Source organism: Arvicanthis niloticus, chromosome 1 (assembly GCF_011762505.2).
Source record: "Arvicanthis niloticus isolate mArvNil1 chromosome 1, mArvNil1.pat.X, whole genome shotgun sequence".
Classification (NCBI taxonomy): Eukaryota; Metazoa; Chordata; class Mammalia; order Rodentia; family Muridae; genus Arvicanthis; species Arvicanthis niloticus.
Genome location: NC_047658.1, coordinates 134,755,680 through 134,781,687, shown reverse-complemented (window position 1 = coordinate 134,781,687; position 26,008 = coordinate 134,755,680). Strand labels below are relative to the sequence as shown.

The window sequence follows — 26,008 nt, the reverse complement described above, 5'->3', positions numbered from 1 at the left end:
TGGTGTGATTGCTTAGCTGTCCTACATAGAGCTGAGTACCTACTCTTTTATTCTCAGTACTTTGAACAGTTATATGTCTCGCTGTTGACTGCTCTCCCCTACAGAAATTTTTGCCACGGGCCTAAGGGTATAAGCATAAATATTTGGAAGGCAATTCGACATCATGAACATTTAGGCAAAATAACAAGAACAGGTTATATTCCCGGGCCAATAACCTTTCCCAGTCATGGGCTTTTGACCAGGATTACAGTATAAAGCATAACGCTCCTCCCTGTGAAGCAGGCCTTCCATCCAATCAAAAACCATACTGACTTGCTAGGCAAGATGTGCTGATGGAATAGTAGCAAGACCATTATGAGGTCATAGAATCTACAGGACCTCAAGCATCTTCCCGTCCACTCTCACAGCTGAACATATCCATGGAGTCTCCCTAACAACACTGCACTGGAGTCAGGTCTGTACTTCCATTTCACTTTCTAACTTTCTTACATTCTTTCTTTCTTTCTTTCCTCTTTCCCTTAAAAGGATAGTCCTCGTGCTGAGACCCTCTAATACTGTTCCTTATGTTGCGGTGAACCCCAACCATAAAATTATTTCATTGCTATTTCATGACTGTAATTTTGCTACTGTTATGAATTATGTTAACATCTGTGCTTTCTGATGGTGTTAGGTAACTCCTGTGAAAGGATTACCCAATCTCCTCCCCCAAAGAGGCCGTGACCCACAGGTTGAGAAGCAATGCTTTAAAAGATAAGGACAGGTTTCAAAATAGAATCTCAGAAATGAATGAAAGAAGTTTGTAAGGTCTTCTTTAAATGTGTCAGACTTCTTTCTAGGGAGAGGGTTTTTATTATCATCTTTTAGAACACTTTCAAGTGCTGAGGTGGAAACATGGGAGGGACAGAGGGATGCCACAGGAGGAGCTCATTGTCCCTCATTGGTGATGCATGTAAGCGAGAATGTTGACAAAAAGCAAGGGAACAGGCGAGGAACAGAACAGGAAGAGATTTCTTCTGAATCAATTCAATTTGTTTTGGCTAGCTCATACATACTCATCTTAAAACTTTAGTAGCTACAAAGGTTCATTATAGTAGAAAGAATCCATTCTCCTACCACAGCCTCTAGTTGTCAGGTTCTCTCCTAGGAAGCACTCTTATTTTTTTCTGGCCATTTTCTTTCCAGGAATATTTGAACATACAATAAAAAGAAATCTGCCCATCTTTATATGATCAGCTCATCATTAACACCACAGGATACCATACACTGCTGGTTTTCCAGGTAACTATACATTTTGAAGGTGTTTCAGTACATTATCATCATTATTTCACTTTGAAGATATTTACTAAATGGGCTTCCCCAGTTAGCTTTAACCTGGCTCTGCTTAGAGTTACCCATGGGGGACTTCTCAGGTCAGACTGGCCTATGAATATATCTGTGGGGGATTGTCTTGATTATTAATCGATGTAGGAGGACCCAGACCACTGTGGGTGGTGCCATTCCTTAGGCTGTATGAAAAACCTACTAAGCATGAGCCTAGGAGCCAGTTAGATAGCATCCTCCTCCATTGGAAGTGAAGTGAGTTCTGGATTAGAGGTAACGCTGTGTGAAAGAGCAAGTTTGCCTGTTTTCAGGTTCCTTCCTTGACTTTCTCCAATGATGGACTGTGACTGCTAAGTGTAAGCCAAATACATCTTTTCCTCTCCTATACTGTTTTTGATCAGAGTGGTTTTTTTTTTTTTTTTTTTTTTTTTTTTTTTTTTTTTTTTTTTTTTTTTTTTTTTTGAGACAGGGTTTCTCTGTGTAGCCCTGGCTGTCCTGGAACTCACTCTGTAGACCAGGCTGGCCTCGAACTCAGAAATCCGCCTGCCTCTGCCTCCCAAGTGCTGGGATTAAAGGTGTGTGCCACCACTGCCCGGCCGATCAGAGTGTTTTTTATCACACAACTAGAACACTTGACATAATAGATAATTAGGCTATTTTCTTTCTTTGCTCTTAGAAACAAACAATAATAACAATAAAACTAATGGAGCCATGGATGAGATTGTATGTATATCACTTTCTACATATTTGGGGTAGATGAGGGATAAATTGTTAGAGACTGAATTAAGATGAAAACTACTCACCTATAACTGATTGAAAGTGCCAAGATTTTCCCCTTTCAACGATTTCCCAGATTATAACCCTCAATCAGTGGATAAAATTTATTGTTACTTTTGGACCAGGTACAGGTGATAGTATGTATATACACTAGTTTAAATTTGATTTCATTTTGTTTTTGTCGTGGTGGGGGCTGAACTCAAATCCTTGCAATGTTGGATGTGTGCTCTGTTACTGAGTTTCTGACTAATTATGCATCTCGCCACTGCCTACTCCCTGTTGCAAACCTAATTTGTTTTTGTTTATTTATGATCATGAATGAACATTCATTTATGTGATTAAGAGCTGTGGCATTTCTTTTCCTGAGAATTATTTATTCATGACTTTTGCTCTTTTTGCCCATTGAATCATTGGTAATTTCCAGAAGAGTTTAATGTGTCATTCGTCTAAATTGTTTACCTGCAATCTGGACTGCAAACACTTTTTCTGAATTTACCCTTTGGGGAGAGTTTTCCACATGAATATTTCATTTAAGAACAACGGGGCCATGTTACAGCACCAGCTAGTAGTAGAACCTGGAAGCTTCAGCCTCATGGTTCTGAGTTCAGCATCATAGAAGAAAGGGGTTCTAGAGTCATAGATGTCGTAGTCAAGTCAGAGAGTATAGCAACATAGAAGAAAGCTCTTCATGACCAAGGAAAGCTGCTGAGGCCAGGCTTGTGTCAGAGGTGTCCCTGAATGGAGGCCTAGAGGGGCCATTGTGTGAAGCTGTGCTGGTGAAACCTGGTTGCTTTGGAGACCTGAAGATATTAAAGATGTAAGAACCATAGATCTCTGCCAAGGAGACCTGCTAACAGAGAGTGGAACCTAGCCCATAAGAGACAAGTGTGGAGTTGGAGATCTGAAGAGCATTTTGATATCAGACATGGAGATACAGAGTTTGGAGTTTGCCCAGCTGAGTTTTGGCCTTGCTTTATATCCCCCCTGTGCTCCCTTTCCTACATTGTGGAATGGTAATGTATTCCCTGTGCCATTATATGTTGAAAGTAAGTGATCTATTTTTTTTTATTTTGATTTTATAGAAGATTACAGTTAAGAGATGGTCATGAGTCTCGAAAAAGACTTTGGGCTTTTACAGAGTAGAGACTGTTATAGACTGTGGGAACTTTTGAAGTTGGCCTAAATGCATTTTGCATTATGATATAGCTATAAGCCTATGGGAGTCAGGGGATAGAATGTGGTCCTTTGAATTAAAATGGCCCCCATAGGCACTAGGGAGTGCCACTATTGGGAGGTTGGAGTAGGTACAGCCTTGTTGGAGAAAGCATGTCTCAGTCTCTTCCTATTGTCTGTAGATCCAGATGTGGAACTCTCAACCATGCTTCCCACCATGACGATAATGGACTATACCTCAGTAAGTCAGTCCCAATTAAATCTTTTCCTTTATAAGAGTTGCCACGGTTGTGGTTTGAATATTCTTGGCCCATGGGAAGTAGCACTTAGAGGAGGTATGGCCTTGTTAGAGTAGGTGTGGCCTTGTTAAAGGGAGTGTGTTACTGTAGGGGTGGGCTTTGAGGTCTCCTAGGCTTAAACTCCAACCAATGTGTAATTCCAGTAGTCTCCTGTTGGGGCCTTTGGATCAAGATGTAGAACTCTCAGCTCTTCCAACACCTCATCTGCCTGGATGCTGCCATACTTCTTGCCATGATGATAATGGACTGAACCTCTGAACCTGTAAGCCAATCTCAATTGAATGTAGTCCATTATAAGAGTTGCTTTGGTCATGGTGTCTCTTCACAGCAATAGAAACTCTGACTAAGGCAGTGTTTCATCCCCAAGAGAAGCAGGTCTCACTATCTGTTGTGCCATGAAGGCACTTCAGCACAAAGTGAGGACACCTGCTGCATAATGGACACTCCCAGCTGCAGTGATGCTGAAGCCATCTAGTGCCACTGCTCACGTTTATAGCTAAGGAAACATAGGTGTCACCTAGAACTAATGACTTGCTCAAGGTCCCATAGACCAGTTAGTATTGAATCTTCCTAGAACCCTCTCTAACTCCAGGTCAGTACACCTCCCCCCAACCCCCAACCTACTGATTCTATCATAGTGTTAGTTTTTCACTTAGAACTTGTTCCTTCATGGAACATGAACAAGGTGTGGGTCCTGAACCATAGTTTTAGAGCCACTCAACTATCAGAACCTAGCATTAAAGTAATGGGGATCTGATGTCTAAGTTAACTGCCTTCACTGGTAGAAATTTCATGGAAGAGTTCTAAGCTCTATTTACTGTTACATCTGTAGTCACAGCTTAGTGTTGTATACATTTAAAAATAGTTTTCTTCTCTGTAATTCAAGCCTTGATTATTTCCTACTAATGAACAACCCCTACCTGTTGACCTTGAAACAGATCGATCTTTTATAATCGGACACTGGTTTGCATATAACTCTTTTTTGATCTTCCTTCATTCCTGACTTTTGTAGGTGGCCTCTACTCTGAACAAAAAGATACTCTCTGAGCTAGACTCTGGAAGAAGAAAAAGAAGTTGGAGAAAACGCTTTTGCCTGTGAGGTTGGTTTTTGTTGTTATTGGTGGTGATGGTGGTGGGATATTTTTTCCTCCCTATCTCAAAATTTGCATTCAGAATTCTACTGCAGCAGGGAAATATGGCAGAGAATGAGGAACATCTGCTATGATGCAGGCATTACTGTGATGACAGGGTCTCCCTGGAGTAGGGTGATGGGAGCCAGATGATGCTCCCAAGGAGATTTGCCGAGTTAAAAAGTGGCATCTGTGAAACCTAGTAAGACTATAAGGAATGTGCTGGAACAGATGGTATGTGAAGAACACTGGAATAAAACGGTTCCCTGAAAAACCTTTCAAGGATAAGTAAACACGGTGAAGGGAAAAGAGGCCAAAAGATTAATGACTGGATTGTATTATGCAACTTGCCTGTACAGCTTTACTCTACAATGAGGTGTTTTATACAGGTCACCGGTGGCCAGCCATGGCAAAATTCTGAGTGTTGATAAACATTTTTCCTACAGCGCTCTAAACGATGCTTTCTTACTTCAAGGGTTATTCATAGAATTACAACAGAAAGGCTGATCCTGAGTGGATGAATTTTCAGCGTGGGAGATGCATACACCTAAAACATAAAAGTAGCAGCTTAAACAAATGTATTTATGGTTATATTGTTCTTACCTTGATGCAGCTTACATTTTATTGCTGATGTCAGCTGATGTCAGATAACTATGGGAGAGGCCGGTACACTGGACTGAAGATCAAAGAAAAACTGGGTTAGCACATTGTCAACAAAGGGTTCATGAATGGGAGAAGATTACAGTTGGCATAGCAACTATGAGTGTACAACCCTGGGTTGGGTGTTGCTAAAAGGCCGATGACTAATAAGTCTCATTCTTTTGAGAAAGGTCACAGTTTTTCCTTGCCCTTATAATTTTTACTTTCGATTTCTTCTAAAATTAATTTGGCAAAAGTTCATCTTTCTGCCTGTTTATGTAAGGACATCAAAACTCAGACTTAGTCAAAATAATTTAAAGAGAACTTGTACCTATTCTTGAGGGTTCCATGTGATACATGAAGCTGGGCGATGTTTCTGTATTTAATCATCATTTCCTCCTAAGATGCATACAATAGATTGATGGATACATGTCAGTTGGCAGTCTGGGATGAGAGACACTGCTAAAGCTGCTGCCAAGGACCCCTGCTCGTCCTGTTTTGCTCCAAGTAAGTCCATGGCTTCTTGTTATGACTGCAAAATTACTGAGTCTATATTCTAGGCTACTAGAGAAAGAAGAAACAAGGAAGCCTTTACAGTGATGTTTTAAAGGAAACCCTTGCCAACATCCTCCTCCACTGGGCACTGACATCCCCACCTAAGCTGTCCGTCACCTTGTTTAGTTATGCATGTTTGGGTTACTTGTATGACTCTAGTAGATGCTTATATTATACCTAAATTACTCTAAAAATTTAGAAATGTGAATTACTTGCTACTAAGCATACATTACCCCCATGCTTTAAAAATAGTACGTGTGTGTGTGTGTGTGTGTGTGTGTGTGTGTATGTGTGTGAATGTGAATTTGGGCACCCATGTGCCATGATGTGCATGTGTAGATCAGAGGACAACGTTTTGGAATTGATTCTCTTCTACAGTGGGTTGTAGGAACAGAACACAAGTTGTCATCTCAGCATGGCAAGCACTTTTAGCACTGCGTCATCTTGCTGTCTCTCATTCCCCTCAAAGATTTATATATTATTAACATCTTTATATGTGTATACCCCTGTAAACAGAGGGACACATGCATACCGGTGCTTCAGGAGGCTTGTTTAGTATGGGTGATGGGTCTTGATGCTATGAACTTATTCATCTCAAGCTTTCATACCTTAACCAGCCATTGTACTGAGCTGTATCTCAGACCATCTACCTCAGAACTGAACAAGAAAATACCTAATAGCTCATTAAGCCTTCGGTCAAAAACATGTCTTTCTATATGTGTATGCAAGTGTGTATAAATACACATGTATACACTTATTTATAAAATGCACATTTTAGTGATATTTATTCATATACAATTTTATACAAATGAGTGTATAAATATATCTAAATATATAATTCCATATGTTTATTATACATTTGCAATTTAAGCAGATTGGTTGATGATAAGTGAAAAATTTTATAACTGCCCCTGTATCTCAATGGCAATTATTATTTTATTATTTTCCATGTATAGATCTATGCCTACATTTATATTTCTTTTTTGTTTGTTTATTTTTGTTTTTGTTTTTTTTTTTCTGAGACAGGCTTTCTCTATGTAGCCCTTGACTATCCTGGAACTCACTATATAGATCAAGATGGCTTTGACCTCATAGAGATCTAGTCTCTTATTTATATATTCCATGATTACCACAAGATATTAATTAATAAAATACAAGCACCATGACAATGCTCAGGATATTTTTGCATGTGAAAAACTGCACTGTAAAAACCTCTCAAAATGGGCTAGAGAGATGGTATAGCATTTGTTGCTCTTGCAGAAGACTTGGGTGTAGTTTCTTTCCTGTATGTGGTGGCTTGAAACCATCTGTGACTCCAGTTTCACATGATCCAACACCCTCTTCTGATTTCTGAAAGTTTCAGGCATGCAGGCAAAACACTTTTATACATATAATAAAATAAGTATTTAACACACATGTATAGCTCACACACACATAATACACATAAGACACCCCTGCCAAAACATAGTGAAAAATTGACTATAGTCTGAAAGGCAGAAATGGATGTTGAGGAAGTCAAGAGAACTGAATCCTGATTGCAGCTGGCTCACTGACCTCTGTGTGAACTTGAGCAAATAACACCTTCTTCCCAGGCCCATTTCCACATCATGGAACAGTGTAGGTGGAGAAGAAACTGAAGGTCCTTAACTTATACCAAGCCTTATGCATTACGTTTTCATACAATCTTGTCTTATGTTATTACCGTCGAGCTATATGAGAATGCAGGTCAGATCTAGATTTTTACTGAGGAGTAGCTTGGAGCCTTGCCGAATTATTGAATGAACTATCATCTCATCTATGTTCTGAATTATTATCCAAGAATACCAAGCCCATTCTTGTTCTTTGTCTTTGTCAGATGTAAGTATAGAGACACTGCTTAGCATAGGGTTTGTTTGTTTGTTTGTTTTTCATTTGAGCAGGTCTGGTTTATGGATATTGGCCAGGTCATACAGATTGCATAGATTTATTTGTAATAGTACTAAGCCTGTTTGCTGCATTTCTGCTAAATTTCTTTACCTTTGTTTGCTATTATACATACCATCCATATTTCCATAACTGGGTGCTTATTGCTAGAAGAGGAAAAACGTATCAGTGTTCTATTAATTTACCTTGGATTAAGTCATCTTAACAAATTGAACAGTTTTTCTTTTTTAGTTTTTTTTTTTTTAAATAACTAGAGTTTCTAGGGTTCTCAAAAATAAAACAAAATCATCACCAAGTCAAGAGTTTTATATTTCCTAATGAACGTGCAAATCCTTTTCTTTTGACTTTGTTTGTAGCTCTAAGACAGCAGTGAAGACAAAATTAAGAAGGAACATGAATAAGAAATCTGTAAAATAGTAAAAATAATGTTTATTGCTTTCCCGGGGGAGGGGGTGGGTTCTGATTTATTTCCTTTAAAATTTTCTTAGGTCTTTGACCAAGAAAGTTGTTTCCTACTCTTAATCACCTCCTTATGTCTATGTATCTGTCATTTATATGTTTTTGAGTAGAACTCATAAATGTAAAAGTGTTTTAAAAGTTCTCAGCATATTGCCAAATTACTTGGTAAAAAGTTATGCCAATATAAAAGCCAGTAAATATACGTATGTTAAAAGTAAAGCAAAACATCATCATCATCATCATCATCATCATCATCATCATCATCATCAACATCACCATCATCCTAAAAATGCTTACTTTCTACATTTCATCAGTACTTTAGCCTAAACTGATCTCTTATTTTCCTAATAGTAAAAGCAAGCAGCCATACAGTGCTTATTAAGTTTTGGGCGCTCTTCAAAGACTTCGTTTACGTTAGCTTACTTAATTCTCACAAGGACTCTCCCAGCTAGGTTCTAAAGCTACCCTCAGGTTCCAGGAGAACAACTGTGGTATAGGAAGATTAAACAAGTCACCTGGAGTCTCTCCACAAGTGACTTAGCTGTAATTTGAACACAGGCATTCTGGATGTTGTATCAGACAGGGTCTTCCAGAGACCCAGGACAGATAGGAGGCACATATAATATATAGAAAAGGGAATTTCTTGGATTTATTTTCACAAGCTCAACAATGGCTGTCAGTACGCCTGAGGGCTGCTGAACATGGTAGCTGCTCCATCCACAAAGGTGGATTCCTCTGCAGTGCTAACCTGCCTCTGAAAGCCTGGAAGATCCCTGGAGAGTCATTAGTGCTGAGTCCACATTGGAAGGCACAAGGAGTCTGCAGCTGATGTGGGCGGAGTGTGCCAATTGTAATGATAGACAGATACGCAGCTGATGCAATGACAGACAGATCGACTCAAAAAAAAAAAAAAAAAAAAAAAAAAAAAAAAAAAAGCAAGGCAGGCATGTGCAGACTGCTGAGGCGTTTTTTATATTTGCCTCACTTATTGGAAGCTGAATGAATCCCACTTCGAAATCACATCTCCACCCTCACTTTATCCTCCTTGGAAACACTCTTACAGGTGTGCCTCCTAGATGTTTCTAAGTCCTGGTAGATTGACAAGAGCAATCACCATAACTGCCTTTTATAGCCGGTAGATATTTGGTGTTGGCTCTATAGCAAGAGTCATAATTAGTCACCACAGCCACCTTCTCAAGTGTCATTGCTGTTCCGGCACTTTGCATGCTGTGGCACGCGATGTACATTTGTTGCTAAGTGAAAAACGTTGGTCTGCTGCTGGCTTGCGCAATGGTCGATCCTCATGTGCCCTTGGAGTTTCCGCCTTGTCCTTAGGTTGTAGCTAGTGTATGACACAGTGTCTGATTTGCTAGGGATGACTTGGCGTTATTCCTCAGACTCAGTAAGGATCGCACTTACGTCCGCACTGAAGAAGAAATGATCTGGAAGTAGATATTAGGAAAGGGGAAAGCTTAGATAGGAACATTATTTACTTGTCTGTTTACCCCCTTGACTAAGTGTCTTGCTTTGTAGTTGGACGGGCTTAGAATCCTAAGTGCTGGAGTTACATGTGTGCATCCGCAGGCCCAGTTTCAGTTTTCCTTATTGTCTTGCAGTGCCGGCCACAGAGGCTGACACAAGCTACAGATCCACTGCATCAACGAGTGTCCCCAGCCTCAAGCACAACTTTAATTACATAAGATATAGCTGATACTTAAAATGTTTAAGTGACTGTGTAGGTTGTACACAATTCCTTTCATGGACAAGGAAATCAAGCCATAAATAAATACTTTCCACTTGGATGCATAACTAGTAAGTGGTCAGTGGGGTCAATTGAAATTTAGGCTATCTACCTCCAGAGGGATTGTGTGTGTGTGTGTGTGTGTGTGTGTGTGTGTGTGTGTGTATTGGGCAGGAAAACACTTTGAATGCTGCCCTCAAGTGTTGTCCACCTTCATTTTTTGGGATAGTATTTCTCACTTGACCCAATTCATGCGGGGACCCCTTTGTCCTGGTTGTGGGAGCTTAAGGGTGCCTCTGGCTATAGGAATCATTTAGATTTCCAGGTATCTCTGGTTATGGTTATGGGAGCGTGATATAGCCTGGCCCAGCAGATAACGTCAATTACTAGGCTATTAATCGCTTCCAATTCTCAGCTTTCTGGATGGAAGAACAGGTTTTTCATCTTTCCCATTGGAAAGACATTCCTGTGTGCTTAACATTTCTGGTTTCTCTGGAGATCTGGGGTTACAAGGGCCTTCATGCTGTGCTCCCATCAGTGGTCTAGACTGGATGGCTAGCAAGTCCAACAGTAGTCTAGGCTGGCTGGCTAGCAAGCCCCCCAAAGCTATTCCTCTTTGCCCCACTGGAGCTGGGATTGTGAACATGGACCACAATGTCTAGGTGATTTTCGGTATCTTTTCTGGGATCAAACTCAGGTGGTTATGATCACAGGACAAGTACCTTACATACTCAGGTCTTCCTGCTCGCAGGGCAAGCACTGTATGGCCTGAGTCATCTCCTTGGTCCATTTCCAGAGTCATAATCGTCATATCACACTTCCTCTGGGACAACTCAGCAGTCAGTTCCCGACAAATGCCAACTGTGGGAAAGAGCAACTAGTAAATGCCCATTTGGGTTTCTGATTTGAAGTCCATTTCTAGTGACTTTTTAAATTGAGATATGCATATCTCCCTTAGCTCTATCAAATATTAAAGTTAATCTATGCTTTTCATATTGTGTTTGCTTCAAAATAGATCATCTCTGTCCAGTCCATCACTTTACTTACCCTTTCAACGATGTGTATTAGATCTTGATGAAGGCTGGCCAATTGTATCGAGAGGACTTCAAATCAGAAAACCTGCTTCTAGTACTGATTCCCCCCTCTTTCCCCCTGGGCCTGAGACCTGGGTATGTCATGTCATTCAACTTGTTTGAGCCTTATCCCTCTTAGGCTAAGTAGGGGAAGCATTTCCTACTGTTGTGGATTATGCTGGTGGTTGGGTGAAGGAATAAGGACAGGGAACGTGGTTTGGAAGCTGAAAGCTAGGCAAGTGTGACTGCATCCTATTTGATGGAGAGGAGGCAGCTCTATCCCCTTGCTCACTCAGTTTGGGGGATAGGGTGGGAACTACATTGCTTTGTGCTCTTCCATTGCTGATTTTTGGTTTTCGTTTGGGTTTGAATTTCAGCCATGACACAGAGTTGGAAATAGAGAGACTTTGAAGGAAGCTAGCTCAGAGCTCCCACTTATCCTCTGCGTGATGTCTCCTGAGGGCTGTGATATATTTAATTGTCGGCAGAGTGCCTCTTCATGTGTGTTCCAGGATGTAAATCAAAGCAGTTCAGAACAAAATCATCAGCACTTCCTTACCGAGAAATGGTGTCAAAACTTGGGGCTCGGTGGGACAGTGAAGTAGACAAAGGAATTCATGCCGACACACTCCTCAGACCTACACCAAGAACTGGAATTTAAAGTTTGGGGCAACTTTCTAATCTGTGGTAGAAAATTATCTCCTATGCCAATGTCTTTGGAGCAGCCAGTTGTGGAACACAACTGGTCCCCAGAGAAAACAATGATAGGAGGAAGTCAAACAAATCCCACTTCTGTTCAATCTCATTGAAGATGCTAGGTCCTTGGGTCTGATCAGGTCCTGAGCATCTACATACTATGGTCCCCCTCTTCCACCTCATTCACAATTTAAACATTGGTGGTAAACCAGTTTGGGGAAGTAAGTAGGCCTGTGGAATGCCACGGTCCCTGACCTGTTCATCTCTCCTGTCCTTTGCCAACAATTTCCCAAGAACAGAGGACAGTCTGAGAGACTGTGTGCATTCCTCTTTCAGCTCATGCCCCTGGGCACAGGTGTGTGATTTATGTTGGATAACACCCATCTCAGTGCCCAGTTCTCTGCTCTGCTGTCTTTGTGCTTTATCCAGTGTCAAGGAAGGTGGGAGCAAAACAGAATAGAGTTGTGGATGAAGGTTTAAGTTTCCTCGGAATCTGTAACACATGGAGAAAGTAGGTACTTGGGTTTTGTTCTGCTCTTTTGGAGGATTAAACACAAAGACTGTGTGTGAACTTTATTCTGGCAGTTATTTTGTAAGCAATCAAACCTGTCAGTTTGAGTCCTGTTTCCTGACACTGTACGACCAAGTATTGGTTGCTTAGCTTCTCTGTCTTTAGTTTGCTCTTCTGATATAAGGATCTACCCATTTCAGTTCTATGGTGGTTTTGAAACTGTGATAGGATTAAGGCTGTGGGTGTCTGTACACACTGAAAGGTATTTCTGGAGTGTTCCACCTGTTCCCTTTATACTCATTTGTACCGAGTATAAATGGAAGATACTGCAAAGTAGATGGTCCAGGAGGAAAGCCAAATTAGTTGAGCTGATGTGGTCACTGTCACTCTGAGATGGTGATGCTGGGATATATGTGTGTTCAGTGGGTCTCATGAAGTGCCATGTGACAGTACAGAAAGTGGAAGACTGATGACTGGCAGAAGGCAGCAAAGAAGGTGAAATGTGCATATCCAAATAGCCATGTTTCAGTACCACCCCACTGGGGCATCCCACTGACATGATAGGTCCCCACTTGCCATATAGGACTCTAGTGGTCAGGGATTCTTCTTAGTTTGGCTTGAGCTACATAGTTGCAGATCTGTCTTAGTTATTTCACGTGACTCGCTGAAGATACAGCAATAGACTCTTTCATCATATGGAAGGAAAGTAATCTGAAAGTTGCTGAAAACCAGCAGGGTCCAGATTCAGCATCTCTGCCTGGGAGGAGGGGCATCAGAACAGCAGTGTGTGCTTTAGTAGGTAGGCACAGGACACAGATCCAGGTTCAGTGCCCTTGTTGAGTATAAAACTTCAGCAAAGGTAGCTGGGGTCTCGGATTTGTCAAAGTGCTTCTTGAAGCTATTTTCTCATTTGTGTCTTCCAACAGCCCTGTGAGGCCAGTGTCTGAAATCCCCTTTGACTAGAGAAAAAGGAATGAGCACAGCTATTAAGTGGCAGGGTCATGAATGACCCTTGAGCCCAGCCTCTTCCACATGTAGAATGTTCCATGTAGGCAGTGAAGGTGAGGTTTTGGTAGTCTTATGATAGCAGTGAGGCCAGAGGCCCTGCAGGGCTGAAATACTTCCATTCCAGTGAGGTGGATCCATTATTACTGATGAGACATGACAGAGACAAAGCAAAACAATGCTATTGCTATTTTCATTATCATCTGTGTTCTCCACCATCACCATCAAAGTTTACTTTTGGACACCTACTAGGAAGCTTGCCAAGTTACCTGTGGTTTCTGTGTGCACAGAGCATGCTTCCCTGAGGACGGCCATTTCCCCTTGCCTAGCAGACTCTCCCTCACCATGGCCAGTTTTGTTCTTAGCGATACAACTAGGTGGGAATACTGGTGATGTTCACCATTTTCTCACTGTGTCTTACATCTGTTGAGGTGAGCCTTTGAAGTTCCCATCTGAATAGCTGTTGTCCAACAGGCATAGCTCTGTGAGATGAGGGAGGACTTCTGTTTGGACCAGATTCAGGAGGTAGCAATTTCTCTAGAACAACTCACAAAGGCTGCTGCTATCTTACCAACAATGCACAAGGGTGCCTCACCCTTCTGTCCTTCCTGGTGTTCATTGTAACATCCTCCCTGGTGTTTGTGGTAACAGCTCTTCTGACTGAGGTGAGATAGAACCTCAGCAAAATCTGATTGCCATTTTCATGATGACTAAGGTTGTTGAACCTTTTTCCAGGTTCTTATTGACTATTAGAATTAATACTTTTGTGAACCATCTGTTGGCTCATGTGTCAGTTTACTGATTGGTTGGTTCTGTTGGCTTGGGAAGGAATTTCAGTCTTTACTGTTTGGAGTTCTTTATGATTTTTTAACACTAATTCCCCGTCAGATGCATAGATGGAAGACTTGTGTTCTGTAGCTTGTTTGTTCTCTTGGCTGGTTATTTCCTCTGCTTGCAGAAGCTCTTTCCCATCACGCAATCCCCAGAGCCCAGTAGCTGCCACCAGTTTGGCTCAGGTGTTCATTGCTTGGAGTCATTTCCTTTGTGATCTTTGATTTCTCTGACCCAGTGCTAGAAATTGCTTTGCTTCCTTCCCCCATAAGGTTCATCGAACCTGATATTTCTTGAATGAGAAAAACTCTGCTATATCACAGATGGTCCCAAGATAGAGGCTCAATGGCCAGGCTAGCCCAGTCAGTCAACAGGTTCTCCAGTGCAGGCATTAGGATAAAAAAGAAAAAAGACAATTAGACAACATTGTGGCATGACCCTAGCCAGTTCTGAGACTGAGGCAGGTTTTTTTTTTTTTTTCCACAATCTGCTTTTATACCATTTTAATTACATGCAAGTATTTAGGTAAGTTCTAGGTTGAGAAACTAGCAATACAATCAATGCAAATAGTCAAGGAACAAGCAAGGCAATACGCAAAGTCCATCGATCACTCCTGTGATGACTGTTTCTAAGGGCCTGTCAGGATGACCAAAATATCTGAGCCTACTTCCCTGTCCTAGCCTAGAACTTAGATTTCTGACTGAAATTACTTCCCTGTTTTAGCCTAAAATTAGAATCCTGCCTGAACTTACTTCCTTGTCATGGCCCAATGTCAGATTCCTGCCAAGAGGCCTCCAAAGCTCTCCATATCCCCCCTTTTTATTTCATAAACAAAACTGAGCATGTCTTAGGTCATTCTGACAAGAATGCCTTTCTTACCCGTCGTGGAACATGCATTATCAAAAGCAATGCACTTATGTTTTAGGTTGGTAAGGCTCTTAGCTGAATGTTACCCATCCTTGGCTTGCCAGCCTGTAAATTAATAACTATGTCTGGGGGTCCATTTTTAGTTTCAAGCCATGTTCTTTGGCCACCAACATGTTGATGTTGTTAAAGACAAGCTTTAGCACAATGGGCAGGAATAAAAGTATTCCTAGGACAAAAAGGGCTAGCATGATCAAGCTATATATACCATTCTTGAAGCTTGACCAAGATGGAAATACTGACCTCAGGCCATGGATAATTTTGTCAGCAGTATCTGCAGAATCAAAGCTCAGCAGAGCAGTATTCTTTAAATTCATAATCTCACTATGCAAAATTAAAACACCCAGAGAGGTATTAAAATTATTATATCCTCCAAGTGTCTTCAAACCTTTTCCTAATTATAATGACTATCATTGTAAATTTTAGAAGTAACACAAATCCACTGGTATTTGGCATGACACTCAGGATGGCTTCTTACTCTTAAACTCTGAACCTCCTCTCCAATAATTTGAATAGTACCACAACGAGCATCAATCCATAGTTCCAAACACCTAAATCCTCTTGAATACTCAAAACATTAGTAACATTTTTTTTTGCTAAATGATTAACAAAAATATCTCCTTAACTTCCTGTGTCAAAGCAATTGCAGAAGCAGTGGTGCTAGCTATTAATGTAATTAAGGCTTCTATACCAGCATTAATCAAGCCCATTACCCTCTTGCTTTTGCTTAAAGCCTGACTCTCTTCTTCCAGTACTTGAAAGTTTTTCAAATACCAAGGTCCTGTAATACTCACAGGCAATAAAACAAAAGCTGGTTGATAGACCACCATAACAGACATGCTAGATTTCAATACATTAACACAATTAGAAAGTGTGCAATCAATACAACTTACATTAAATACTAGAATATTTGTAGAATAAACAAAAGTAATTTTAACACAACCAATTAATAAAAGATTAGAAGCTTTAATACATGCATTAACACTTGTTTGAAATCCAGGTCCTATCCCAATTTTGTCTATTGCTAATATAACATCATAGAAAACTATAGCTAACTTCCAATATCTCTCTGAAAATGTCCAGAACCTGCCTTCCAAATGAAGACTGTCATTTCCAATATTGGATTGATTTCTAGACCAGTCCATGAGTAAGTCAGAATAACTGGTCACATTAAAGGAAATAGAAGAGTCATTATAATGTCTTTTTGATTCTCTGTCCCACAGGATCTAAAAGCTTGAAGCAAGGCAGCTTGTCCAATCTGGGATATGGGAAAGCAAAGGTGGGTCAGGAACATACGCCCAATACAGCTTCTCTGTCATCATTGTCAGGGCACTCTGAAAGCTCATGGTCAGCACCATTCTTAGTCCCAGTATCCGCATGTCTCACCAATCACTCTGGCAGCTAATATACTCCTGCAGCATCCTGTGGAAGAAGCACAAATATGCCCTCTTCCCCATATTAAATACTTGATCAGGACCATACCATATGCCAGTATGTGAATCCTTCCATTTTACCTAGGCATAAGTATGCCTAGTTGTAGGGTGCCATAGACACTCAGCAGAAAATTCCTTATATTGGGAGCCGACTCATAGCAGAAAGCGGCTATCATCTTTGCAGCCATCTTGAGCCATATACCCTGACAAGAGACTTGTCTTCAACAGCCTACAATAGCTGAGCACACACTGATAAATATCTTGTTTTCCCCACATATCTTGTTTTGCCCTTTAGTGCCCCCAGCTGCAAGGCCCACGGCCCGAGTGGTATCCACACCTGCAAGGCGCACGGTGCACTTGTTATCCACGCTATCCACGCCTGTAAGGCATCCACACCTGCAAAGGCACATGATATCCATACCTGCAAGGTACATGTGGTATTCATGCCTACAAGGCACATGGCAAAGCGTATAAATACCCTGGATTTCCCTTCAATAAATGAGACTTGAGACTTGATCAGAATCTCTGTCTTGTCTCCATTTTTCACATCTCTTCCCCTCCATCCCCACTCTCTCTCTCTTGCTAGACCCTGACCTGTGTGGACTGGAGCAGCAGCTCAGGCCGGAACATTCCTTGGCATCCAAATTTTAAAATTTTAAAATAAAAAACCCCATGATTTAAATAACTGTGGTATACAGGGATATAGCTCCACCTTTTTTATTTTATAAAGATATTGTTTTATTAGCCCTCTATCAGATGTAGGATTGGTAAAGATCTTTTCCCAATATGTTGGTGGCCATTTTGTCCTATTGACAGTGTCTCTTGCCTTACAGAAGCTTTGCAATTTTATGAGGTCCCATTTGTCAATTCTTGATCTTAGAGGATAAGCCGTTCATGTTCTGTTCAGGAAATTTTCCCCTATGTCCATGTGTTCAAGGCTCTTTCCCACTTTCTTTTCTATTAGTTTCAATGTGTCTGATTTTATATAGACTTTCTAGTTGTAACTGCTTTAATAGGAGAAGCAACTAAAAATGTAATTAGTTATTGTTTACATTGTTTTTCTATGCTGGTTTTCCCCAATCAGATTGTAAACTATTATAGTCAAGAATTTGAGAATTTATTGGCAATTTAATGTTACCCATATTACTGGGATTCCTTATAATCATCAAAGACAAGTTATTAAGAAGCAGGTATTGTGGAACTTTAAAACAATATCTTTGACCCTTCTGGTCTGTGTCTGCTCCTGGAGCAGCCCTAAGGCTTCAGCTTTGCATCTAACCCCAGGAAAACCCAGAGAAGGCTGGACTCGAAGGAGTTCTAACATGCCCAGGAGTGTAGGTGAATAGTCCACAACCCTGCCCGCAAACAGAAGTAATTACTCTCTGGTGTAATTTGGGACCTCTGGGGATCCAGGAAATTTAAGGCCAGTGGCACAGGACCCTTCCAGTCTGTGCCTGCTCCTGGAACAGCCCTAAAGCTTCAGTTCTGCACCCAATCCCCCCAAACCCAGAGGAGGCTGAACTCCCAGAAGCTCTAACACATAGGAACATAGAATAATAGGATCATAGGATCTCAGGATCTTGGGCACACCAGGATTTCAGGAGCCCAGAAGCAGCCTGACTCCCAAGAGCTATTACAACTAGGATCTTAGGATCACAGGATCACAGAGACAGCTAGAATCTGAGGAGTTCTGACACAACCAAGATAACAGGAAGGACAGGCTCCAGTCAGAGACAGTGAGTGAAGGTAGCACTAGAAATAACCAGATGGCAAAAGGCAAGTGCAAGAACATAAGCAACAGAAACCAAGGTTACTTGGCATCATCAGAACTTAGTTCTCCCACCATAGCAAGTCCTGAATACCCGATGACACCAGAAAAGCAAGATTCAGATTTAAAATCACTTTTCATGATGATGATAGAAGACTTTAAGAAGGACATGAATAACTCCCTCAAAGAAACATGAGAGAACACATGTAAACAGGTAGAAGTCCTTAAAGAGGGAACACAAAAATCCCTTAAAGAATTACAAGAAGACACAACCAAAAATGTGAAGGAATTGAACAAAACGACTCAGGACATAAAAATGGAAGTAGAAACAATATAGAAATCACAAAGGGAGACTACCCAGGAGATAGAAAACCTAGGAAAGAGATCAGGAGTCATGGATGCAGCATCACCAACAGAATACAAAAGATAGAAGAGAGAACCTCAGGTGCAGAAGATGCCATCAAAAACATTGACACAGCTGTCAAAGAAAATACAAAATGCAAAAAACTCCTAACTCAAAACATCCAGAAAATCCAAGACACAATGAGAAGACCAAACCTAAGGATAATAAGTATAGAAGAAAGCAAAGATCCCCAACTTAAAGGGCCAGTAAATATCTTCAACAAACTTATAGAAGAAAACTTCCCTAACCTAAAGAAACAGATGCCTATGAGCATACAAGAAGCCTACAGAACTCCAAATAGACTAAGATCAGAAAAGAAATTTTTCTGTCACATAATAATCAAAACACCAAATGCACAAAACAAAGATAGAATATTAAAAGCAGTAAGGGAAAAAGGTCAAGTAACATATAAAGGCAGACCTATCAGAATTACACCAGAGAGTAATTACTTCTCATCAGAGAGTATAAAAACATAGAAAAACAATGTAAGCAATAACTAATTACATTTGTAGCTGCTTCTCCTGTTAAAGCAGTTGTAACTGGAAAGCCTGAAAAGGTGTCAATAGTCACGGGTACATATTTTAATTTTCCTAAATCAGTAAGTAACATTCATTTGCCATAATTGATTAGGTACAAGTCATCGAGGAGTGACACCATTATGTGGTACAGGCAGAAACTGAGGACACTGAGGACAAGGCTTTACAATTTGCACATTCTCTAGAAATATCAAATTATTGTCTCAAGCTATTACTATTTTGATGATGTAAAGAAAGAAATTGTTTGGCTAATTGTTCCTGTATAAGGCCTATAATCTGCCTGGTATACAAATCTGCTGTGGCATTGCCCTCACTAAGGTGTCCAGGCAGTCCAGTATGGAGCTTATGGATGTCCTATAAAATAAGGAACTGTACGTTCTCTTAAATTAAGCTGTATTTGTGTAAATAATTGCAAAATAGGAATTAGCGATATCTTTAAAAAGGAACAATTTCAAGCAATTGTAAAACATAAGCCATATATTGACTATCAGTATACAAATTGAAAACTTGATTTTTCACCATTTCAAAACCAGTGGCTAGCTACAGCACATAATTCAATAATCTGTGCTAAAGTGGAGGGAAACTCAAAAAGAATGAATATGTGATCCAATTACATGTGCTGCTTTCCCATTAGAAGAGCCATTTGTAAATACAGTAAGTGCATTTTCTATGGGCTGTATGAATAAATTTACAGGAAATACAAAAGCATGCATATAGAAAACTGTAACAACTTGTCTTTTGGATAATGATTATCAATTTTGCCTGAAAAGTTTGCACATGCAATAGGCCAAATATCAGTATTCTGCAATAACCAGTTTAATTGCTGTTTGGAATAGGGAATATTTTATCAGGTTCTTTCCCAAAATACTTCCTTGATTCTACCCTACAATTCTGTATTAACACAGCAACAGCTTCATAATAGGGTGTTAAAACTTTATTTGGAGATGAAGAAAGATGAATTCATATTAATGGTCTCTTTTGCCAAAGTACTGCTGTGGGAGTGTGAGTTGTAACAAGGATGCAAGCAGCCAACAATTGGTCACTCCAAAATTTTAAAGCTCATTTTATAAGAGCAAAGGCTTGTAGTAAAATTTCTTCAGAGGGATCAGCTAATAAAATATTCATATAATAAATAATATACTAAAAGATTCAAAGTCCTGACTTCTTATATTGAAGCAGTGACAATTTTTTTTTCACATAATGTAAGGCTATTAGTCATTTCCTGAGGCAAAACTTTCCAATGATATAACTTCATGGATTCTTTAAAATTACAAATAAGCTCACTACATGCAAACCTCCCATAGCCACCAGAATGTAAAGGAACAGTATAAAAACTATCCTCCAAATCCATAATAATTCTATATGCATTTCCTGGAATGGCAGCTGGAGTAGGCAAGCCAGGCTGCTGTGCCCCACAAGTTCCATGGCCTCATCAACCCTCTGCAAAGCATGCAACAATCTCCACCTGCCGAATTTTTTCTTAATTATAAATATGTGTCAGTTAAAAATCCCGAACCTGTGATTTAATTGCAAATTGCAGCCAATGGAACACTGGCAGTTTAACCACAATCTTCAAGTTTCCCTTGCAATGCCAGAGCACAAACACAACTTTGGAAAGCTAAACTCAACCTCCAATCAATCCAGTTTCTCCAAAACCAGCAAGTGAATCACTCCCATGCTACACAGTTTGACTGCCAATTCCTGCACACAAATGGCGGTGCAGCCTCTAATACCCCAAAGAGACACTTCCTTAAATCCTATCTTATAAGTCTGGTTTCTAGGATAAGAATTACATAAAATATTACCTAATTTAGATGTATCTTTAGAGACCTGTTTCCCTGGGTTGGCTCATGCCAAATGTTGTTGTTCTGAATGACGCCAACCCTGAGTAACCAGTTTTAAGCCAACTTTCTGTTACCAATGTTACAAATTTTTAATCATACCCAATAACTTATAAGCCAATAATCTATAACCAAGACATGCATAACATATTTATACTTTTAAAACCAATCAGACACAAAAATGAAGTGGCTACACACATCTTACATATTTAAACCAGACAAAATTCTTAATTTTTCTAGCTGTAATTTCAAGAGAAGAGCACCTTGTTACCTGCTAAACCCAATAATCACAGTCACAGAGATTTTTGAGAAGAAAAAACCGTCAGCTCCTTTACCATAGAAGACAAAACAAACAAACAAACAAACAAACAAACAAACAAACCCTGCTGGCCCCTTTAAGAGAGGCTTTTACAGACAATGAGCTCCTGGCAGGGCTTCTCCAACTGTGCTAGACTAAACTACAGGTGCAGGGAGTCAAAGACCAATTGAAACTGCTTTTTTTTTTCTTTGTTTTTTGTTTTTTTTTGAAATGAGTTAAAACTAAATCAAAAGGTGAACAACCAACAGCTAAAGTTTTAACCATTTTTTTCTTTTGAACATGAAACATAGAACAACATTCAAGCAACGAAACAAAAGCACAGACATAAACTGACAGACATAGACAGATTGGTGCACCAAGGACAGACAATAGACAGGCAAAGAGGGCTAGATGTCCCATGAAGGGGACCGAGATATCCTACCTAAGGGATCCTGAACTAAGCATTTCTCCAGTAGGAGTCAGGAGGAAGGATGTCTCCGGGCCTCCGCCTGTTTCTAGGAGACCTCTGAGACAGCTTATGTTTATTTTTCTTCTCTTTTGCCAAAGCATCCCCAGAAAGTAAGGGAGGACTGCTTTTCTCAAACCCATTCTCTCTCATGTCTAGCGTGTAAACTGTCTCTAGTCAGGGTCCAAAGACTAAAAGCATCTATGAGAATTACCTTCACTTCTCTAAATTTTAGCATAACTCTAAACACATACACAAAACACATTTTACCATGACCTTGTCCTTCTACAAGGTTTAACACCACTGGCCCAAATCATCTTTACTTTCCTTCATACGCGCTTCCAATTCCTGCACCGTCTTCATTGTATCCCGCTTACTGGAGCTCCAACATTAAGGTGCCATCTGACCAGGCAAGTCCAGTCAGTCAACAGGTTCTCCATCACAGGAGTGAGGATTAAACAGAAAAAAAGACAATTAGACAACATTGTAGCATGACCCAAGCCAGTTCTGAGGCTGAGGCAGGTTTATTTTTTCCCAGTCTGCTTTTATACCATTTTAATTACATGCAAGTATTTAGGTCAGTCCTAAGTTGAGAAACTAGCAATACAATCAATACAAATAGTCAAGGAACAAGCAAGGCAGTAAGCAAAGTCCTGTGATCACTCCTGTGATCACTGTTTTTAAGGGCTTGTCAGGATGACCAAAATATCTGAGCTTACTTCCCTGTTTTAGCTTAAAATTAGATTCCTGTCTGAGCTTATGTCCTTGTTATGGCCCAATGTCAGATTCCTGCTTAAAACCCATTTCCTTGTTCTTGGTCAATGTTAGTTTCCTGCCAAGTGGCCCCAAAAGCTCTCCACAACTCAACTTTGATATTCTGAATATAATCATGTAAAAGCATCATGCATTTGATATGAGCTGTTCTCTGGATTTTGAATTGCAAGTGTCTCCATCAATATAGGGGCTGATGATACTCTCTTGGGAACAGCATCAAGCCACAGCTCCATGCCAACCACATGATCTCGAGGAGAAACAACCGGTATGTCATGGTGTACTCTATCATTAAGTTACAATGTAAGGTGTTAAATACTCTGGTCATTTTGTGGTATTTTCAGCTTATACTGCATTTATTGAAGGATAGTCCCCACTGACACCAAGGAAGAACAATGTATGTTATAAATTCTCCTATATGGAGTTTATGCTGCTTAAATGATGTTTTAACTGGCACAAAAGAAGCTTAGAGCTATAAAGGTACTGGGTCTGGTGACCTAAGTTCAGATCCCAGAATTTGTGGAAGGGGGGGACTGACTACTCAAAGTTGTCCTTTGACCTCTGCACATGCACTATAACTCTTACTTATCGTCACATGATAATAAGTAAAAAAAAATTAATCAGAACTTGAAGCAACTGGTCACATCACATGCACAGTCAAGACCAAAATCAATGAATTAATGTGTGTGCTTTAGTGCTCAGCTTACTCTCTCCTGTCTTAGACAAATCAGAATCCCCTTGCTAAGGAATGCTACCACCCACTGTGGAAAGGCTTAATCTCTTCAATGAACATAATTAATCAGAGACATACAGACAAACCTAACCTAGAAAACTCTTCATTGAGACTCAGTTCCCAAGTGATTCCATATTGTGTCAAGTGGACAATTAAAAATCCCAGTGGGAGAGATGAAACATGATTTAGAGAGCAGCATTTTTGTTATTGTTTTTTTATTTATTCACAGAATGATGGGTTTCATCATTGTAATTTTATGTGTGTATAGCAATTTTTTTTGCTCCTTGACCTCCATTGCTCTCTTAATTCCTTCTATTTATCCTTATTCTCACCAAGCAAACTCCTTTATTTGTTTTACACACACACACACACACACACACACACACACACACACACACTCACACACACAAACACACATACCCTAAATATAAATTTTGAAGGTGAGACAAAATATGTGTCTTCCCAGCTTCCTTGGCCTAACTTGGTGATCTCTGGTCCTATCCATTTACCATATTACCTGCAAAGACATCATTTCATTACTTTTGTGACTGGTTAACATCCCAGTATGTGTGGTACATTTTCTTTATCTCTTCATCTGTTGATAGCCATCCTCATGGGTTTGACTGCTTTGCTACTGTGGCTAAGAATAGCCGTGCACATCTCTGTTGTATGCTGATGTGGATTTCTTCAGGTATTTGTTTGCAGGGATAGTACAGGTCTATCATATGATAGTTCTATTTTTATTGTTTTGGAAACGTCCATACAGGTTTCTGTAGTGGATATACTAATTTATATTTACTTGATACATCCAGCATATATTCCTTATCCCTGCATGCTCACAAATGTTTATTGTTTGCTTGACAGAAGCCATGCTTACTGGTGTAAGACAGAGTCTCAGAATAGTTTGGTATGCATTTCTTTTCCTGATAGATAATGGTGCTGAGCAATATTTTCGATGGATTTTTTTTATCCATCTGTGGTTCTTATTAGAATTGTTTGTTCATTTATCTGCCAGTTAATTGATTGATTAGATGATTAGCAGCATTCTCTCTACTATTTTTAGGTTTTTAAAAAAAATACATATTCTAGATACTAAGCCATTGTCAAATTAATAGCTAGCATAGACCATAATAGTCTGCAGACTGACTCTCTGCTCAGTTAATCATTTCTTCTGCTGTTCAGAGCTTTTCTTTCAGTCCGATTTGTGAATGCTTGCTTCGTTTCCTAAGAGAAGGCCATGGTTCTTGTGTGAGGTGTAAACAGAGCACAGTGTGAAGTAATAGAAACAGGAATAAGTAAGTAGTCATTTACACGGCCTCTGTAGAACCTGGCAGTGGTGGGCAGGGCAGAGAGGATTTGAGTGTCTCTACCTTCCTGCCCAGAGTGTTTGAGTGGATAATCCTGCCTGTGGAGCACAGAACACAAGGACAACAACAGGACTGCTTAGTCATCAGTGTTTAACCCAAGAGAAATGGTCACATAGTGTGATGAAAGCAATAGGCTCTTGAAATTGCCTCAGAACCAGATGATCATTTTTGTGCCACATCTTCTGTGCTTCTCATTTTCTGTGTCGCATGTCTGTCTGTCTTTGTCATGTTTTCCTTGATCCTGTCTGGTCTGCTCTGTTTTGCTTTTTCTTTCTTTTTCTCACTATTTCGCTGTTTACTTTTTCCACCTAACCTCAGCTCTGCATTTAACTCATCAGCATGGGAAGGGAAATCCCTGTACCCTTTAGAAGTTATGTATTTGTGGGATTAACCTTTATGTTCTCTGCTCTGAATTTAAAAGCAGTATAGCTGTAATACATATATAACATATGTGTATAAAAGCATATATATTTATGTATACAAATGATTATAATGATGTGATTATAATGGTCATTTTTTAAAACAGTAACCTGTTATTTTATTTTTTAAAATTAAAAACCTTTGTTGAGCGTTTAATCCATCAGTACTGTATTTATACATCATTCTCACTTACCCTCCTTCTTGCAACTTCTTTATATGTTCCACAACCCCTACTCCCTCTAAATCCATGACTTCTTATTGACCTCTTATTTTTAATTATTGTTTTACACACCACACACACACACACACACACACACACACACACACACACACACACACATTGAGAGGTCAGAGGACAACATATGGAAGTCTGTTCTCTCCTTTCACTATGTGTGTCTGGGGACCAAACTCAGGTCTTCAGGTAAGCACCTAAGTCTGCGTTTCTATTACTATGACAAAACACTATGACCAAATGCAAGTTGAGGAAAACCAGATTTATTCTGTTTTAGAGTTGTAGTCCATCATCCAGGGAAGTCATGGTAAGAATTGGAGGCAGGACCAGAGAAAGGATGTAGAAAACTGCTGCTTACTAGTTTGTTCCTCATTTCTTATTCTGCCCGCTTTCTTACACACTTAAACACCACCTGGCCATACTGGCCCACTGGCACTACTCACAGTGGGCAGGGGCTTCCACATCCATCACTTAGTAGGATCACACAGGCTTGCCTACAGGCCAGTCTTAAAGGAGGTGTTTTCTCATTTATGGTTTGCTTTTCCTAGATGACTCTACCTTGTGTCAACGTCAAAGCACAACACCACCAAATTAACCAGGACAGTACTCTTACCTGCTGAACCATCTTGACAACCCCATAATGATCATTCTTCTTTTGACTCTATGAAACCTTAACAATGAAAG

At 40.0% G+C, this 26,008-nt stretch overlaps 1 long non-coding RNA gene across 1 annotated transcript; it reads left to right on the top strand.

Moving 5' to 3' along the window:
- Nucleotides 1–3,452: 3,452 nt before the first annotated feature.
- LOC143441114 (uncharacterized) lies at nucleotides 3,453–26,008 on the top strand. The gene is made up of 6 exons (XR_013108340.1): nucleotides 3,453–3,511; nucleotides 3,713–3,831; nucleotides 4,582–4,669; nucleotides 16,280–16,335; nucleotides 22,763–22,840; nucleotides 25,873–26,008. It is a non-coding gene; the product is annotated as an uncharacterized LOC143441114 (long non-coding RNA).